This window comes from Lemur catta, chromosome 6 (genome assembly GCF_020740605.2).
Source record: "Lemur catta isolate mLemCat1 chromosome 6, mLemCat1.pri, whole genome shotgun sequence".
Taxonomy (NCBI): domain Eukaryota; kingdom Metazoa; phylum Chordata; class Mammalia; order Primates; family Lemuridae; genus Lemur; species Lemur catta.
The window spans coordinates 5272814-5291348 of record NC_059133.1 but is presented as its reverse complement, the minus strand read 5'-3'; the positions used below and the strand labels follow the sequence as shown (position 1 = coordinate 5291348).

The following is an 18535-nucleotide window of genomic DNA, read 5'->3' as shown; positions in this document are numbered from 1 at the left end:
TAAAGAAAACATGCTAAAAGAAAAAATACAAACCAATCCAGTTTATGGACATTAATGGAAAAGTTCTAAAGTATTAGAAATATTTAACACTATATTTAAAAATGACACACCAAGATCAACTAGGGTTTGTTCCAAGTATAAGAATGCTTCAAGAATCAACAAGTCTTTCAATTCCTTACATTAGTGAGGGTCACATGTCAACAAATGGCAAAAAGGCATTTGACAAAATTCAGTGGCCATTCCTGATTAAATGGTATGGGATAGAATGAAATGGATAAACTATATAGAAATAAAATGAACACTCTAAGCATGAGTATTAATGAGACACCATCTGCAAACATCAGACTAAATGGGTGAAACAGTAAAGCGTTAACATCAGGAACAAGACAGGGACGCTCACTGTCACTTCTGCTCACATTCCTACAGGCTCCAGCTTTTGAAATAAAACAAGAAAATGAAATAAACCTATGAATGTTGAAAAAAATATTTATCATTTGTGGATATAATTGTACAAGCAGAAAATCTCAATAAGACAATTTAGGAAAATGACTGAATCAAGCTAAAAATACAAAAAAACAATACCTTTTTTTTTTTTTGCAATAACTATAACTAGTTAGAAATTGAAATGTGAAAAAAATTCACATTAATGACAAAGCTACTGAATACCTATGGATAAATTCCATATGAAAGGCACTAGATCTATACAGGCATACCTTGTTTTCTTGCACTTTGCTTTATTGTGCTTTGCAGATATTGTTTGATTTTTATTATTTTACAAATTGAAGGTTTGTGGCACACCTGTATTGAGCAAGTCTGTCAGTGCCATTTTTCCAACGGCATGTGCTCACTTCATGTCTCTGTCACATTTTGTTAATTCTCACACCATTTCAAACATTTTCATTATTATTATCTCTGTTATGGTGATCTATAATCTGTGATTTTTGATGTTACTATTATATTAATTGTTCTGGGGCACCACGAACCATAGCCATATCAGATGGCAAACTTAACTGATGAATGTAGTGTGTGTTCTGACTGCTCCACTGAAACCCCCATCTCCCTTTCTCTACTTGCTTCCCTGTTCCGTGAGACATAACAGTATTGAAATTAGGCCAATTAGTAGCCCTACCGTGACTTCTCAGAGTTCATGTGAAAGGAAGAGTCCCACATCTCTCACTTTAAATCAAAAGCTAAAAATGATTAAGCTTAGTGAGGAAGGGATGTTGAGAGCCAAGAGAGGCCCAAAGCTAGGCCTCTCACACCAAACAGTTAGCCAAGCTGTCAGGCAAAGGAAAAGTTCTTGAAGGAAATTTAAAGTGCTACTCCAGTGAATACACAAATGATAAGAAAGCAAAACAGCCTTACTGCTGATGTGGAGAAAGTTTGAGTGTTCTGGATAGAAGTGCAAACCAGCCACAACAGTCCCTTAAGCCAAAGCCTAATCCAGAGCAAGATCTTAACTCTCTTCAATTCTATGAACGCTGAGATGGGTGAGAAAGCTTCAGAAAAAAAATTTGATGCCAGCAGAGGTTGATTCATGAGGTTTAAGGAAAGAGCCATCTCCGTAACATAAAAGTGCAAGCTGAAGCAGCAAGTGCTGATGGAGAAGCTGCAGCAAGTTACCCAGAAGATCTTGCTAAGATCACTGATGAAGATGGCTCCACTGAAAAACAGATTTCCAACGTAGATGAAACAGCCTTCTATTGGAAGGAGATGCCATCTAGGACTTTCATACCTAGAGAGGAGAAGACAATGCCTGGCTTCAAAGCTTCAAAGGACAGAATGACTCTCTTGTTAGGGGCTAATGCAGCTGGTAACTTAAGGTGAAGCCAGTGCTCATTCACCATTCTGAAAATCCTAGAGCCCTTAAGAATTACACTAACTCTACTCTGCCCGTGCTCTATACATGGAACAACAAAGCCTGGATGACGGCACATCTGTTTACAGCACGGTTTACTGAATATGTTAAGCCCACTGTTGAGACCTACTGCTGGGAAAAAAAATTCCTTTCAAAATATTACTGCTCATGACAATGCACCTGGTCACCCAAGAGCTCTGATGGAGAGGTACAAGGAGATTAATGTTGTTTTCATGCCTGCCAACACAACATCTATTCGGCAGCCCACGGATCAGGGAGTCATTTTAACTTTCACATCTTATTATTTGAGCAATACATTTCTTAAGGCCATAGCTGCCACAGATAGTGATTCCTCAGGTGGATCTGGGCAGAGTCAATTGAAAACTTTCTGGAAAGGATTCAACATTCTAGATGCCATCAAGAACATTAGTGATTCAAGGGAGGAGGTCAAAACAGCAACATTAACAGGAGTTTGGAAGAATTTGATTCCAGCCCTCATAGAGGACTTTAAGGGGTTTAAGAGTCCAGTGTTGGAAGTCACCGAAGATGTGGTGGAAACAGCAAGAGAACTAGCATTAGAAGTGGAGCCTGAAGACGTGACTGAATTGCTGCAATATCATGTTCAAACTTTATTGCATGAGGAGTTGTTTCTTATGGACGAGCAAAGAGAGTGGTTTCTTGAGATGGGATCTACTCCTGGTGAAGATGCTGTGAACATTGTTGAAATGACAACAAAGGATTTAGGATATTCCATAAACTTAGTTGGTAAAGCAGTAGCACGGTGTGAGAGGATTGAAAGAAGTTCTAAAGTGGGTAAAATGCTATCAAACAGCATCACATGCCATGGAGAAATCTTCATGAAAGGAAAAGTCAATTGAAGTGGCAAAGTTTATTGTCTTATTTTAAGAAATTGCTACAGCCACCCCAGCCATCACTAACCACCACCCTAATCAGTCAGCAGCCATCAACACCAAGGCAAGACCCTCCACCAGCAAAAAGATTATGACTTGCTGAATGCTCAGATAATCGTTAGCATATTTTAGTAATGAAGTATTTTTTAATTAAGGTACAGAAATTTTATTTTAGGCATAATGCTACTGCACACTTAATAGACTAACAGTATAGTGTAAACATACTTTTATAAGCCCTGGGAAACCAAAAAATTCGTAGGACTCACTTTATTGCAGTGATCTGGAACTGAACCTGCAATGTCTCTGAGGTGTACCTGTTCTACACATTCAATTAAGGTTATTAAAGCAAGATTGGAATAAATGGTGAGGCATTATGTTCTTGGATGTAAAGACTCAATTTCAAAAGATAAAACCCTTCTCACATTATAAATAAGCCTAACAAAATTCTAATAAAAATCTCAATGGATATTTGGGGAGATCTTTAGACATATTGATATTAATGTTGATATTGAAACATAAATATGTGAAAATTATCATGAAATTTTTGGAAAAGGCTAGCAATGAAGTTTTTGACCCACCAGATATTAAAACTTGCCATCAACTTAGAGTCGTACAGCTAGGTTCGGAAATACACAGGTCAGCAGGCAGCTGCTCTGACTGTGAGTGAGGAACATGTTTCTACTGTGGCCGGGCCCTCACGCCATAAGCCCTGTTTGTCACAGCAACTTAAACTGTTAGAGGACGATATGGCCAACCCAAAGACGATCTTGGGTAGGGGCAGCCCTCCTAAGCCAAATAGAACACCCCAGTTTCATAAAAGAAAATTTTTCTTTCCGGAGTCATCAACTTTAAGACACAGTGCTCTTACGGTATCCACTTCAGCAAACAGAAACTGTCCTTCCAGTCACTTAGGTGGGGACTCATCTGTGACATGTCATCCCATTACCCACGTCCATGTCCAAACCACCCACAAACCCCAATACGTATCCAGAAGCCGATCGCTCCGTCCTCACCTCCTGGTCCAAGCCACCACCGTCTCGTGCATGGATTACTGCAGCAGCCTCCCTGCCTGCACCCTTCCTATTTGCCTCTGAGATGATCTTTTTAAAAGGTACAAATCAGATCAAGGCAAAACTCTCAGGTGGCTTCCTTCACCTTTGGCTCAGAGTAACAGGCAGAACTTCATGACGGCCCTCCCACCAGCCCGCCCAGCACCCTCTGACCTCACCTCTGACTCTCTTCCTTGCTCCTTCTGCTCAGAGCCACGAGGCCTCCTCGCTTAGCTTCAGACACAGCAAGCACAGCTCTGCCTCAGGGCCTTTGCACTTGCTATTCTTGCACTTCCTTCAAGGTTTTCGTAACATTCCTGAGCCCTGTCCCACACCCCTACCCCCTTTCCGTGCTGTTGTCACACTGATTGCTCTCTGACCCACCATGTATTTGCCTCTTGTCTTGCTCACTGAACAGAAAGTAAACTTCATGAAGCCAAGGGCTCTGGTCCTTTGTTCACTGCTGAATCCCTGGGGCTCAGAACAGAAGCTGGCACAGTGAGATCTTGATATTTGCTCAAAGAAACGATGAAAAAACAACACATCCACACAACAGAAAGTGAATGAGGTGGCAGGGTCTTGTGCTCTGCTCTGGGCAGTGGCCCAGGGTCTACTGTCAAAAAGCTTGTCATGATGCAAGGAGATGGAAATTAAAATAAGATTCTGTTTTATCTTCTAACAAACTGGCAAAATTTTTGATTGATAATATCATAACTGGAAAGGTGGAATACAGTTTCTGGAGCCATAAGAAATTCCTACACTTTGACTTAATACCTCCCCCTTTTAAGACTCTTCTTAAGGAAATAAACAAAGTGAGGTTATAGAATTATAATCATTATGAGATTATGTATGAAATTAACAAAAATAAAAATTTGGCAACAATCTGGATGTCTAATATTAGGAGAACTGCTAAATAAAACATGGTATTTCTTTAAGATGGAATATAACGTAACTATTTAGAATGTTCCAGGGAATAATTTAATAATCTGGGAAAGTGTGATGCACCAATAAATGAAACAGGATGGCAAAATGGGGCATCTACCAAATGGTCAGACACACGTGCACTCACGTGTACACACACACAAGGATCAACACTTCCCCCTGCGGGGTCCGTGGGTGGGGACGGTCTGGTCTTGCAAGCCTGGGTGGTGACACTGAGTCTCCGGCCCCGAGGGGGTGGGGAACACAGGTGCGCAATGCACTCACAGAGAACACGCAACAGACACTGAGATTACTATGGCAAGTCTTTCGCAAACACCTGTGGGACATCTGCTCTGTGCCAGGCACTTTTCTAGACCTGGGCATCTAGGTAAGAAATAATCCTTAAAATCTCTGCCCAGGGGGAGCTGAGAGTCCCTGGGGTGGGGAGAGAGATGTGGGCAAAGTCTCACAGGTGAGGGGGGCGCTGCTCTGAGGAGGGGGCGCCATGCTGTGGACGCCACTGGCTGGGACACGGCCTTGGTCAGTCTGGCAACCTCGGGCCAACCCGGGGAGGAAAAGACCGATGCGGGAGCTGCAGGACGTGCAGGTAGAAACGGATAAAAAGCCCAGAGTGGGAGGTAACGTGATCAACAGGCTGGCGGACGTGAAGGAAGGGCGGCTAAGAAACGTCTGAGGTCACAGAACCCACAGAGAGCCACGCCCGGTTCCACTCCAGGCTGCAGCCCCACAAACTGCCGCTTCTTCCCTGCGCACACTGAGGCTGCAGCTGGAGTCCAGGCTGCAGTGACACCTTGCCACCCTCACCTGGAGAGGCAAAGGGACAGACACAGGTCCTGGCAAAGGAGAAGCAAAGCAGCCCAACTGTGCGACGGAGCAAGTGACGAGCAGGGTGACTGACAGTCTCCGTGGCATGAAGGTAGTTGCTGCCAGTGGGAGATGCCCTTTTCTTGCTTGCAAAAGTAATTATTGCACATCCACTATAGAAAACCTAAAAACTACAAAAAAGGCACAAAGAAAAAATAAAGATCACTGACAACTCCACCCCCAGCAGCCACCACTGTCATTACCTCAGTGCACAAGGGACAAACCACTGACCTCTGGTCCCCAGGCCCCATGGACGTGGCTGTACCCCTGACCCCTTGGCCACTGGAGGCAGAGCCACCTGCGTCTCCATCAAGGGCGTTTTGGCTCAGAATCTGCTAGGCGCCGTGTTCTGGTTCCCATTTCATTTTTTAGCAAAGCTGCTCAGCCCCTGCCAGCCTCGCTCGAGTGACTGGAGACGCCAGGGAGGAACAGATGGCTCTTGGTCTGGCGCTTCTGTGTCCCTGGCATTTCTCACGTGATCATTATATCTGAATGGGGGGAAAATAATGCTTTTTCTGTAACTAGAAGAAATGTTTCTTCTAATCAAAAAAGACACGACTAACTTCAGATGCAAATGACACTTTCCAATATTAACTACGCTTTACATGAAAGGCACCCTCAGGACAGGAATCGGCAGCAACAGGAAGAGAAGAACCCCAGGGGAGGAGGAGGCAGCAGGCCCTGACCTTGGTCCATGCAGGGCCTGAACACCCCCTGCTTCTCCCTGGGCCTCTCATTTGACAAAGATAAGCTCCTGCTGCTTCTGGTGCCTTTCAAAATGCCAGCGGGGGGCGAGGTGGGGGCATAAAGAAAGTAGTGGAACCGTATGCACTGTAGGTCTAACCCGACTAGAGCACGACGTACCTGTTTTGAAGGGATTTTCTCTGACTTAAGGGTATTCATGGGACCTTGTTTTAGTAAACAATTGTCTTTCCAGATGTGGCAGAGAAATACAGGCTACCACTAAAAGGAAAATTCTTGGGCCCCTTTGTGACTATACCACAATGTTGGCAAAATATGTAAAAAAATGACGTCCCAACATACGAAGTATACAATCATCAAAGAGCCTACTAATGACACTCCCTGTACAGAGTGCTTCCTGGATTCAAACGTATCCACCCACATATCTTGTTTGGTAAAAAGCAAATCACAGCTTTAGAACATAAACCTGTGGTTCTCAATCCTGCCATTACATGGGCATGGAATCACCCAAGAGGCTGCTCCAATAGCAGCTAGTTCTGGGTGGGGGTGAGAGGGAGGCAGGCTGGGTGCTCTAACTAGGGTCTCTGGGTGATGGTCCTCCAGGCAGGCAACACACTGGGGTCCCCAGCTCAGATCCAGGCCTCTGCAGCTCAGGCTGGACTTGCCCTCATTCAGAGCCTCCCGCTGTGAGTCTGGGAAGAGGGGGCGGGCAGGCCTACTAGGTGTAACCAAATCAGCCAGGGTCCGACTGGCCCAGAGGAGGGGTTCTTGGGCCTGGAGAGCCGGGACAGCTGCCATCAACCCAGGACTCAGCTCTTGCCCCTTTCTTGTGACCTTGGGCAAGATAAGCACCCAAATCAGCCTCAGTGCCCTCCTTGGGATGAAGCGGGGACACACACACAGCACTCCCAAGAGCAGGCCTGGGGTTTTCCCATGCGACACTTCCCGGTGCCAGGCCCAAAGCCTGCCATCCCTGCCACTGCCGCTGGTCATTACAGACGCTGAGTCAGGAGGTCAGACAGACCTGGTTTCAGCCCTGCTGCCTGGCCGACACCATTTCTATCATGAATCATCAGAGGACAGGGCTGGTCTGGCACAGTCACTGCCTGCAGGTCAAACCTCACTGCCAAGGAGCTGGAGGCGCTTCTGAGGGAGGAGCCGGGTCTGCGACTTGGCCGCGTCCTCCAGGAGCCCAGGTGGGGGCCCAGGCACACAGTGCGTGTTCCACCCAACTGTGTCTCCCGACCGGCTGCCATGGGCTCTGGACAGCCAGGCTGTCGGGGGTCCAGCCGTGGGCTTGGATCAGACTAGGGCCCTGCTCTGCCATCTTCTAGCTGAGCTTAGGTTCTCCTTCCGTGCAATGGAGAGAACTTCCCTGCAAGAATCACTCTAGGAAAACCAGGCACATTCAGGGAGACCCCACATCTATTTCAGAAAGGCACTCTCCTCCCCAGCGTCTGTGATAAAGCTGAATTAACCTGTATCCTGCAGGGAACTCACATCTGAGGTAGGAAAAGCTCTAAGGGAGACACTTTCTCGCCCAACCGAAACCAAAGGCAGGACCAGCACCTATGGTGACGGTCAAGCCAAGTGCAAGAACCAGCCTGACAGGGCAGGGCAGGCTCCCTAAGGCAATGGTCCCCAAGCTTCTTGACACCAGGGGCTGGTTTCATGGAAGACAATTTTTCCATGGACTGGGGGTTGGGGGGATGGTTGCAGGATGATTCAAGCCCATTACATTTATTGTGCAGTCAAACCTCTCTCTAATGATAATCTGTATTTGCAGCCGCTCCCCAGCACTCGCATCACTGCCTCAGCTCCACCTCAGATCATCATGCGTTAGATTCTCATAAGGAGCATGAGACCCAGATCCCTCACGTGTGCAGTTTGCAGTAGGGTTTGAGCTCCTATGAGAATCCAATGCTGCGCTGATCTGACAGGAGGCAGAACTTATGCAGTGATGCGAGTGCTGGGGAGCGGCTGTTAAAACAGATGAAACTTCCGTGCTCACGGCCACTCACCTCCTGCTGTGCGGCCTGGTTCCTAACAGGCCAGGGACGAGGACCACAGCCCAAAGGGTTAAGTGAACCTGAAGTTTGGTTAGTTCACATTCATAGTTTGATTGTACTGTTGTTTCAACAGCTCTATTAATAGGGTGGCTTCTGTCTAACTTATGTCCTGGACCTAAGTTGTGCTTAGCGTTATTCTTGGCTGACTTATAAAATCAGTTTTCCACCAAATCATATCCTAAACAACTTCTGTAGACAAAGGGGAAGAGAGAATATAATAGGGAGGTGGCAGGTTGAATCGTCCAATGACGCAGCAGAGCTGGAAACGGAGACGTGCACGTGTGTTTGTTTTCTTGGGGGCTACTGCATTCTTGGGGGCTACTGCATTCTTGGGGGCTACTGCATTCAGGGCTCCATGTCTTTGGCTCTTCCTGTATCCACATCCTTTGCCATGTGCCTTGGTAGTTCCTCCCACTAAAGAGGCTGAGAGCATTTCCCTACCCCTTAACTTCAGATTCAGCCACATCATGCTTTGGCCAATGGAATGCTAGTAACTGTGACCACAGAACAGTTGCATCACTGGGCAAGCCCTCTTGCTCCTCCGCCATTGCCTTGAGAAGAATATGCCCTGGCTGTCACATTGGCCCCAGGATGAGGGTGAGAGAAAGACACAGAGCAGAGAAGTCCCAGTCAAGACACCAGAGCTGAGCCTGGCCTCGATAAGCTACCCCACAGACGTGAAAGCTGAATAAATTCTTACTGTTTTGTGCTCTTGAGGCTTCGTGTCTGTTACTTAGCAATAGCTGACAGATACAGTTCTGAATTTCTAACTAGTAAGAAATAAAAGGGGAGGTTAGAATACAGAGAAAAAAAGTGGGCTGATGTCTATGGCCATACCACCCTGCGTGCGCCCGATCTCATCTGTTCTCGGAGGTTGGCTGGGCGCGGTGGATCACGCCTGTAATCCCAGCACTCTGGGAAGCTGAGGCAGGAGGATTGTTTGAGCTCAGGAGTTTGAAACCAGCCTGAGCAAGAGCGAGACCCCTATCTCTACTAAAAGTAGAAAAAATCAGCTCGGCGTTGTGGAAGGCACCTGTAGTCCCAGCTACTTGAGAGGCTGAGGCAGAAGGATCACTTGAGCCCAGGAGTCAGAGGTTGCAGGGAGCTACAATGACACACTGCACTCTATTCAGGACAAGAGAGTAAGACTTTGTCTCAACAACAACAAAAAACACCAAGGAAACTGTTCTTGGAAGCTAAGCAGGGTCATGCCTGGGAAGAAGTAGGCTGCTTAGCACAGGTAGCTTTTGGATCATCAATGCTCCTCGACAACAGGCACGTTGCAGGGGGACTTTGTGGTCCTCCTGTGGGTGTCAGGATGGCAGTTACCTGCCGGAGAGCACTGGGTTAAGACAAAGTGGTTTTGCAAGGTCCACCCAAGCTGTCAGATTAGAGATATATCTGTATATTAATTTAACTATGAAGGTTATAATTAGCTCATCAGACTGCATGATTCATGTACTAAGTTTTGCTCTCAATACTTAGGGAGACAATTACATAGTTTTTTCCATGCTTTGTTACAGAAGGGAAAAAAAAAATCCTGAAACTTCATATAGAATAAGAACTCAGCAGGTAGCAAAAACTCCTAATTAGAAATACTCAGTAAAGAATTCCTCCACTTCCTTTTAAAGAACGGTATAATTACTTCTAAGAATTGAAAAATTGCTTCATTTGATCAAATATTTTGATTAGGAAAGAAATTAATTGTACTGTATCTTCATTTGTATTTACAGTGAATAAATGAATGCTAAAAATAACAACAGCAGTAAAACTGCCTGTCAAAAACAAAAGATAAAACACTTAGAAATCCAGATGAAAGTAACTGGAAGCTCTGTGTGGAAGCTGACTGCCACAGACCTCTACTTCTGGGTCCAGAAACTGCCGTGTGAGGGGCACCGTGCACCCCCAAAGGGAGACGCTCGTCCACTAGGAGATTGGGCCTGAAGTGATTGCCAAATCAGAGTAAACAATCCAGTACGTTGTTTGCACAAGTAAGGCAGTTTCGCCAGAATTCCAGCCTCCCTGGTGGCAAAACCACTGCCTAGACCTGGGATCTCTTACCAAGCAAGAGTCTTTCTCGGCAATGAATGATGGCAAATTAGAAGATTCCAGAGCTTCCCATGGAAAGGCCATCAGGTTAAGTCAGGCTTCAAGTCAGTTAAACCAATGTTTACTGAGAACCGACCCCTGCAGCACTGGCAGCCACCCTGCTGCACCTCCTTCAGCCAGGCACCAGGCTGGGATGACATGGAACCTTCTCTGATCCTCACATCACCCTGTGAGGCAGCCGTGGCTTTCCCTGCAGTATAGACAAAGTGAGTGGGGCTCAGGTCCGAGAGGCCAGGACTTGCTGTGGTCCCAGGCTGCCCCCCACAAGCCATGCTGAAGCTTGTGAGGGTCTGACTCCAAAGCCACGTTCTCCCAATTCCATCACAGTTCCAGCTGCCTACCCCATGCACGAGAACACAAGCGCCTACTGAATGTAGGAGTGTCATAACTCAGAAAGATTGACTGGGGCCCACTCTGTGCCTGGCACCGTCCCGGGCAGTGGCGACAGAGACCAAAGCCTCTGCACTGGAGACGCTGACTCTTTGAGAGGCCCACCAAGCAAGGACAAAGCGGACCACCCTGCCCCTGGGTCTCCTCACAGAACCCTTTGCCACGGCCTTCCCTGATGGCCCATGCTCTGGGCATGCCCAAAGCATGGTGCTCTCCCTGCCTCTGGGGCTGTGCACACCATGGTTTCCTCCACCCAGGAAGCCCCGGCTCCTCCAACTCAGCCTTCCAGACTCTGCGCAAGCTCATCAGAAAGCTGCTTCTGCTCGTCTTTCCCCACCCACACTCCCCTCGGCTCTCTGCGCTTACTCCTGCATACAGCTTGACATTCACAAAGGATCTATGCTGAGACCTTTGCAAACATCCAATTCACAAATCCTTCAGTAGCATGAAATTGCCATAAAACACAGAGAAACAAAAGGGAAACATTTAAGCCACCCCTCTGACCCTTTAATGATTCAATAAACTCATGGGTGAAGTCATTTATAAAACTATTAAGATAAATTCTTCCACCCAAATAAATCCTATACCATTTAATCACATCATTACTAAACATTAAATATGCACTCAATGAAGTAAGATAGAATAAAAACAATAAGGAACGCAAACGTTTGGTGTTTGGCGTGTTAGTTACCATGCAAAGCTTTTTCCGCATTAACTTGCTTAATCTGAACAGCAATCCTGTGAGGTAGATGCTAGAACTGATCGCATTTTACAGGTAGGAGGCAGGGAGCAGGGGCCCGGGAACGGGTCGGCATTCTAATCGAGCTCCGCGTCTCTAGCTGTGTGGCTGGGAACAGATGCTCCTACCTCTCTGAACTTCAGTCTCTGCCTCTGTGAAACAGTGCCAATGATAGTGCCCGCACTTAAAGGGCTGGCATGAGGATTCACCGAGTTAATTATGGGAAGTGCTTAGAGTGGTGCCTGGCTCACAGCAGACGCCCAATGTCTGTCAGCCATCACTTTGGTCTGACTGTGGGTGACAAGAGGATGACAGTAACTGGCCAGGCACAGTCACTAGGTAGGGGGCTTGCTTCTTCTCTTAATCTCTCAGCATGGACCATTCAAATTCAGGCTTCAGTGCAAGCCAAGAGATGGAAACTTCTGGTTTGTTGACAAATGGTCACAGTCATCTGCTGGAGCACTGCCCACCCAAAGGGGAACTGAGTGTGTCTACTGTCTCCCCATGGGCCTGGCCCTGTGCCCAGCACACGTTCTCATTCACGTTTGTTGTATGTTCAATGTTAAGATGCTTCCAGTGTAACGGGGCATTCGAGTCAAGTGAACGGGGAGCCTGCCCACCTGGACTGGTTGTGCCAGACCCATTATTTTGAACATATGGAGCGTCCCACTGAGGGCAGGAAGCAAGAAAGAAGCCCAACCCAGATGCAGGAGGGACGATGCTCTGAGAATCGCAGAGCAGGATACTGGAGGAAGTGGACAGGATTCCTCCACGCGGTGCCGGTGCCGGGAGACTGGGCAGGGTCTCCCCTGCAGGCACTGTATGGAGCTGGGACACAGGTAAAGGAGGCCCCGTTCTTGCCCCCTAAGAACACAGCGCTTTCGGGTTTGAGAAAATTCAACCATACAAATGAAAACAGCTACGTTACCAGAAATTCAGTCTGGATACGCTTCCTTCTGAACCTCACTGACTGGATTCATGAAAGCCTTCTGCCCAAACCAGCTGTGTTTAAAAGGGGGTCCCTCCAATGGGTAAGGGGGCAACGTGACCACCTTCCACAGGGCCCAGGTGGAAGAAAGCCTGGTGTGGCCATCTTCACATTCGTGCAGGAGGCATCAGAAGCCAAGCCACTGTCCCTCTGGTGGGTGACCCTGTCCCTTGTCTGGCAAAGCTCCACCTGGCAGGTGCTAGAGCAGAGCAGGTGCCCAGCCCCAGACTGCTCACCCCGCTGGGAACCGGGGCTGGAGGGGGACCGACACTCCTTCCCAAAAGGAGGCTTCAGATCCAGGCGGGGCTCAGTGCGCAGAGGAGCTGCACTGTTGCTGTTACCAACCTGAACTTGGGAGAATGTTTGAACCTTAAAAGACTAACTCTGCACCATGCTAAGTGACGGTTAAATTTATCAGGTTGTGGCCCCTCACTGCTAATCTTCCGTGATGATGACACTTTATTCTGCTGCTTTGATCACTATAGTTGGCTTTCAGAAGGCTACCTGTACTAGTGCGGACACTGGGATGGTGCGGGGGCCAGTGCAGATGCTGGTGCTCGGAGGGAGCAGACGGCCCCCTGCCAAGGACCCAGGGCTCTCCGCCTACAGGGCAGCCAGCTCGGCAAGCTCACAGGCCTGAGGTCGAGGGGACGTGTCGCGTCTACCCTTTCCCGCAGGAACACCACGCGACGCCTATGGGCCCTGTGGGGTGGGCGGCTGGTGATATTCAGGGCTGTGATAATATTCCTTTCACCGGAGTTTAGGCACAGTGGGCCCAGCAGGCCCCTTGCCCTGGCCTGTCACCAAGGCCACTGAGTATCTAAGTGGGCCTAAGTTACCCACAGGACTCGCCACAGCGTCAGCAGTCCACAGCACAGCAAGGTAGTAAGTGTCAGTCACTTAGCAAGCAGCGAGAGTCAAAGTCCAGGAAACACAAAATCACTGGAATTATATCAAGAAGACTTAGCTTTTCTTGCCATTAGGAGCAAGAGTAAATAACAGTAATGATAATGTCTTAATAATTTACTTAGTATATGTCTAATAATCTTAGAGCCCTTTCCTGAAATGGAAACTCCCTCCCCCTTTTTGCTTATCACATTCATTAAAAATACATGGACACCATTATATTTACAATAAAAAGAAAGATAAATTGAAGTAACACTGTTGGCAGCAAATATAAATATGATATTCATAAAAGATTACAAACATTTTGATGTGCTTTATGGTCCCTTCGGTTGAAAACTACATGCTTTAATTCTCTCTTGATAAAAGAACCATCTTCAAATTATTTAACGTATAACTGAATGACTTTAAAGATCATGTATTATAAACACAAAGTAAGGAAAGCTCTCATTGGCTCTCTGCTGGCTAGAATGTGACAAAATAATTACCCTGGATTGAAAAAAAATCTGTTTTGTTAAAAAAAATTCCATTATTTCCATGGTAATAAAGTAGAAAGATTTTATACGGGTTTCTACTATGTCTTCCAAAAATTCTATTTTGCTCTGAGTGTTATTTTTATATTTGCAGAAGATACTGAAGTTGCACGTTAAGATTTGAAAGAAATGTTAAACAGGAACGATTTTCTAAAAACAAGGTAATACTCTACATTTTGCACATGGCATTTTGAATGTAAAATGTTTTTCTAGGAGTGAAAAAGAGGTATCTGCTGAGGAGAGAGGTTCAGACGATGTTTTCACCCAGTTTGTGGGAATCTTATGAAAAAGGTACTTTTGCTGTCATCTAGTACTTGTCCTTTTTTTTTTTTTTTTTTCCTTTTTCTGTGTTGCTTGTTAATCAAGCCACTAGGTAGCATTTCCGTCTCCAAACTTCACAGCTCTCCTTTGGGGCCCCACAGGTCAGTGCTCCCGTCTTGCATGGAGCGGGGAGGGTCCCAGGTGCAGGAACAAGGCTGCCTGGGAAGACGGTGGCGCTCTGCCTCCCCATCAGTTCACAGGCCGCTGCGCCCGGGGCTGCTCTCGGGCGGAGGGCCGTGTGCACAAGGATAACCACCGCGCCTGCTGCACGGGGGACGCTTGGGCCTGCCATGGACTGACCCTGCGCCCTGTGGTGGGCTGATCTATGCTGGCTGGTGGTCTGTGACCTGCACTTTGAGAAGCACTGTCTGGTTTTAGTGGCGCTCAACAAAGCAGCAGAAGGAGCAAGGAGGGGACGAGCACGCGGTGAAGCCACGTACCAGGGGGCAGAAAGCAGGCAGCACCACTGAGGGAAGAGCTCAGATCGTTTCTGCACGTCTGTGTGACAGGCAGATGAGATGTAAGATTAACAAAGTTTTTGAGGACAGATTCAGTGGTACCCCTAATATAAGGAATGGATTCTGAGTAGGTGTAAAATTGTCACCTTTGCTCTCCATGTACTCTCAGTCTACTCAAGGTCTTACGCGATGTCCTAACTACAATTCCAGTTTTTCCCTTTCCAAGGGCGGATTCGGTCTGGCTGGGGAGTGTTCACGGTGAACTTGCTTTGTGAGGAGAGGTGCCGACTGTCTTAATTACATTTTGGTAATCTCCTTTTAATTACTTGCCTCCTGTGCATCCCCTAGAGGAAAAGGATGACTGGGATCATATTTAATGAGCTAAGGATGATGCATTAACTACTCCTATTATTTGTTACTTCTTTCCCTTCTATTAAAGACAGAACAAGCTGGGATTAGACGTTAGAAGTCCTCTCGGTGAGCACAGTCTCAGTTCTTGCCTGGCCCCCAACCTTCGGCCGCCCTGGAGTAAGCTGGCCCACTCCCGCGCTCAGGAGTCATCCGCGTTTCTCTGCTCAGAGGAAGGGACCTAAACCGCAGCGGAGGATGCTGGAACCCTGGTGGTCTGTCCCTGCCACACCTCTTGCCCCCAATGGCAGATAAACAGGACAAAAGAAAGCCCTCGCCTCCCCTGAAACTCGCCATGACCGGAGCTGTGCAGTCACCCCTCGCCCTGCCATCTCGTGCTCTCACGGTCTCACTGTGTCCTTCCAGCCCACAAGTCCCTCGCTCAGCTTGTCCTGCTGCTAAGTGCACACTCTTCCGGTCCACCTCAGCTCAGGCACTGGCAGGTGTCCCACATCCTCCTAGGCCAATTCAGGGGGCCGACAGGATGGCACTCCCAGAGCGCTGACCGCTCACTGACCAGGTCGAGCAGGAGGCGGCACTGCCTGGGCACCTCGAGGACAGCGCCACCGCTGTGCCCTGGTCCCCGGCCCACCACAGTCACTCCCGTCTCAGAGCACGTTTATCTTCATCACTCTTTTCACAATTAACCCTAACCCTTCTCACAAAGATGCCAAGCAAAGTGTGTCCAGAGGTGAAAGCGACTCTCCGTGAAGGAAATCAGGTAGAGCTAATCGACGCTGGGGAAGCAAGCTGGCAACAGGAAAGCTTTAGAAACGCCCGCACCCTTGGGACTTAATTCCAGAGTCAGCGGAGGGGCCCCCTGTGATTCACGTGCAGGACAGTCTGGCCACCCCAAGGCAGGACAGCAGACTGGGGAGGTTTGAGCACAGTCTCCTCCACTCATGGGTCCTTTGAAGGACTTTTGCTAAGGCCGCCAGAGCAGACCCAGACTCAAAGCCAAAGTCTTGACGAGGACCTTAGGCCACACGGCCCCGCCTCTCCCTGCCCAACAGCCCTCTTCTTCACCCACCCACCGCTGACCCTCTGCCCCTCAAATGCACAGTTCCCTCCCGTCCAAGCCATCATACTGGCTGTGCCTGAGGTCCCTCCCCTCTGTCACTGCACTCACTCCCTCACCTCCATGGTCTCGGCTCAGACATCACATTCTCAGGCCCTCCCTTCGCTCTGCTTCCTCTTCTCACAGCAGGTGCTGTTCTCTGACATGAGATCTAGTCTCTCGCTCCTGGTCCCTGGCTAGAATGGAGGCTCCTGCAAGGCAGGGATTGTGTCTGTTTTGCTCGCCGCTAAGCCTGGCACCTAGCTCAGTGCCTGGTCCACAGGAGCCCATAGGAAACACGTGTCCACAGAGACAGTGAATGAATCCACACAGTGGAACGGGACATGCCAAATGAAATCCACACTTTGGATGAAAATGAAGAGTCCTGAGAGTGCCAGTGCTGTGACAGTAAGTGAAAAGGCAGAAGGGAGCCGGCCAGGGACTCCAGGAGAAGCGCCCGCATGGCAGGAAGCGGAAAGCCCGATCCTGTCTGCTGCACGGCCAGTCAGTGCACAGGGCCTGAGACCCACCACTCGGGCACCGCAGGGGCGAGTGCACCGCTGAGGGACCGGCTGGTGGCAGCTGAAGCAACAGCAAAAGCAATAGTGTCACTTTTGGGGAACGGGACTGGGGCTGAACAGTGAGTCAAGTGATCTCTGCTTTTAAATCTGTTGCAACAATTCAATTTTATTTCTACATGGGCATATATTACCTTTGATAGCAACAAAAAATGTTTCTTAAAAAACAAACTTGTAAGAGTCCAGAAGACAATCCCCAAACTCACTAGCAGATACAGTCTGTCTTGGCCCCACTCCCGAAGACGTTTGTACAGAAAAGGGACTGGATGTAAATATACCAAAATATTAATATTAGTTGTTCCTAGGGGTGATTTTACTTTCTTCAAAATTATCAGTATATTCCAAATAGCGTATGATGGAATATAATGTCTACGAATATTAGCTTAAACTTATGAAATTGTCACTATTTAATCATCTATGACTTTAAAAATGGTAACTTCATATGATTCATCCCTATAAAAAATTATTTAAAACAATATACAAGGGGCTTCTTTTGAGATCAACAAAAATATTCCTGGCTTTTGACCCTCATTATTTCATTTCTTGGATTCTTTCCTAAAGAGAGAATCCAAAATGTGGATATAGATTTTCATACAAAGTGTTCACTGTAAAGTACAGTGGCAAAAGCTGGAAAAAATCTAAATGCTTAAAAATAAGGGAGTCAATGGAATGTTGTATAGACATTTTAAATGATGTTTGAAAACATTTAAGTGACATGGTGCAATTTCATGTTAAGTGAAAAAAAGGAAGATACATGATCATAAATACAGTGTCATCTCCACTTTTTAAAAAAGTGCATTAAAAATAGGAAAAAAAAGATCTCCAAGTCAGTGTGGCACCAGGAATACTGGCTCTAAATCTGAACCACCTGGACGGCCACTCCCTGCTGAGGTGGCCACGGGACTGCTGGGAATCTGTGTGCTCCACCTTCCTCACCGTGGACAGCAAGAGGAGAAAGTGCTCGTGGAGGGCCCAGAGCTTAGCAGGTGCTCACTAAAGAGTGGTTGAGGTTGTTCTTGTCATCATACCATCATCGTGGGGTTTAGATTCCTGCTTTCTTTTTTATATTTTCCTACATTTCCCCAAATTTCTACAATGAATATATATTTCTTTTAAAAACCACAAAAAGTATAATCATTAAAAGTACTGAGAGTCACCACAAGCAAAGAGCAAAGACAAGTCACAGACTAGAGAAGGTTATCTGCAACCCACATGCCAGCCAAGGACTGACTGGAATCCTTTCAGGTAGTTTGCAGATGAAGAAACCGGAATGGCTAACCACACACAGGAGTGTCCCACCTTACTCACAATCAGATCAGAGGAAGTTACCAAGGGTTAGAGGGATGTGGAGTGCCAGGAGCTCAGGTACCGCTGGTGGGAGTGTACACTGGTGCGGCCACTTAGGAGAACGCTGGCCAGCGCCTGGGGAAGCTGAACACGGGCCTGCCCTCCGCTCGGCAACTGCACGCAGAGTAGCTCCCGTGTGCGTGCACAAGGAGACAGGCACAGAGGGCTGACTGGTGCTCTGCTTGTGGTGGAGGAAATCGAGAACAACCTACATGTTCATTAACAGGAGGATGATAACTGAATGGTAGCATGTTCACTCAAAACAATATATTCATTTAAGACTATTTCTATAGCAGCTTAAGTAAATGA

General features: G+C 47.4%; 1 protein-coding gene across 2 annotated transcripts in view; it reads right to left on the bottom strand.

Moving 5' to 3' along the window:
• Positions 1-18535, bottom strand: part of EFCAB6 (EF-hand calcium binding domain 6) — a 221200-nt gene that overhangs the window by 28357 nt on the left and 174308 nt on the right. The window lies entirely within an intron of this gene.